Here is a 2,153-nt window from a genome sequence, read left to right on the forward strand (position 1 = left end):
CTTCGAACCACGCCCACTTCGAACGCGATGTAGCCAGCGCTAGGCGCCCGGCTCCGCCCACAGCACGCCCGCGTCCAATGGCAGCCCGCGGGACTCGCCGGGACGGGGCCGCAGCGCCACCTGGCGGGCATCGGCTGCCGCTGGCCTGCTCCGGAGTAATTGCGGATTGGCGGGTTGCCATGGTAAATGATTAACATAAGACCATAAGAACGGCCGTACTGGGTCAGACCAAAGGTCCTTCTAGCCCAGTATCCTGTCTGCCGACAGTGGCCAGCACCAGGTGCCCCAGAGGGGGTGGACTGACGACAATGATCAAGCGATTTGTCTCCTGCCATCCCTCTCCAGCCTCTGACAAACAGAGGCCAAGGACACCATTTCTAATAGCCTTTTATGGACCTAACCTCCATGAAATTATCTAGCTTCTCTTTAAACTCTATTATAGTCCTAGCCTTCACAGCCTCCTCTGGCGAGGAGTTCCACAGGTTGACTACACGCTGTGTGAAGAAGAACTTTCTTTTATTCGTTTTAAACCTGCTACCCATTAATTTCATTTGGTGTCCTCTAGTTCTTCTATTATGGGAACTAATAAATAACTTTTCTTTATCCGCCCTCTCCACACCACTCATGATTTTATAGACCTCTATCATATCCCCCCTCAGTCTCCTCTTTTCTAAACTGAAAAGTCCCAGTAATTTTTAACCTCTCTTCATATGGGACCCGTTCCAAACCCCTAATCATTTTAGATGCCCTTTTCTGAACCCTTTCCAAGGCCAAAATATCTTTTTTGAGGTGAGGAGACCACATCTCGACACAGTATTCAAGATGTGGGTGTACCATAGTTTTATACAGGGGCAGTAAGATATTCTGGGTCTTATTTTCTATCCTTTTCTTAATAATTCCTACCATCCTATTTGCCTTTTTGACCGCCGCTGCACACTGTGTGGAAGTTTTCAAGGAACTATCCACGATAACTCCAAGATCTCTTTCCTGATTTGTCGTAGCCAAATTAGCCCCCATCATACTGTACGTATAGTTGGGGTTATTTTTCCCGATGTGCATTACTTTACACTTATCCACATTAAATTTCATTTGCCATTTTGTTGCCCAATCACTCAGTCTGGTGAGATCTTTTTGGAGTCCCTCACAGTCTGCTTGTGTCTTGACTATCCTAAACAGTTTGGTATCATCCGCAAACTTTACCACCTCACTACTTACCCACTGATTATCACAGTTCATTCACCTTCCTCTTTTTCCTGGCCACTTCCTCCTCCCGGGTCAGCAGACAGGCCCTGTCACTATGATTAGTCTGACTTCATGGCTGAAGTGCCAGCTGCTCGATGTTACAACAGCACCAGCCCTCGGCCCATGGCGCTAGGCGCTGTCCAAAGCAGCAGGAACAGACTTTTCCCATGTTCGGCCCTTTCCTATGTACTTGTCTCTTATGTGACCTGCTGTCCCTACATCTCTGATCCTCCCTCCAGCGCTGCCAGCTGCAATGCCCCACGTCTGCCACCACTATCTGCGCTTTTCTCCCCCTTCCCCTCGATGCACTGGCCTTCTTCCCTACCTGCCTGCCACCCGAGCCTGCAATCACCCAGGCATATTAGTAAAGTCAGGGGGAGTCTACATGGGCACCAGGGTTGCGCTGCATGGATCTGATTATGGGGCTGAAGGTTAACTTGCATTTTCAACTCGTTCTGCGCTCCCAGCCTGGTCACTCTAGAACAGGGCTGGGCCAGATCCGGCCCACCTAACACTTTGATCCAGCCTGCAGATGACATCTGGCCACTTTCTATTTACATCCTGCTGTCTGTGCCACCCAGTTTCCAGTTGGTAGCTCAGGCAGCAGGATCCTATTTAAATAGCTCAAGGTTCCCCGTTGTGGCGCTGCCCTGGCAGGTCTGGAGCTGGGAGCCCCTTCAACAGTGGTAGCAGCCCTGGGCAGCTGCCAGGCAACACAGTTGCGAAGATACGACCCCTTTGCTGTGTTTTTATTTCAAAGCCTCCAGACCACAGTGGGGGAGGCTAGCCCCCGGCCCCACCTCTTCCGCCCCTTCTAGGGGTGGAGCCGACCTAGGACCACATACCAAAATTCATTAAGTGACCATCCCCCCCTCAGCAAAAGTTATTTCCCACCCCTGCTCAGAATCATC

This window comes from Pelodiscus sinensis, chromosome 7, assembly GCF_049634645.1.
Source record: "Pelodiscus sinensis isolate JC-2024 chromosome 7, ASM4963464v1, whole genome shotgun sequence".
NCBI classification, from domain to species: domain Eukaryota; kingdom Metazoa; phylum Chordata; order Testudines; family Trionychidae; genus Pelodiscus; species Pelodiscus sinensis.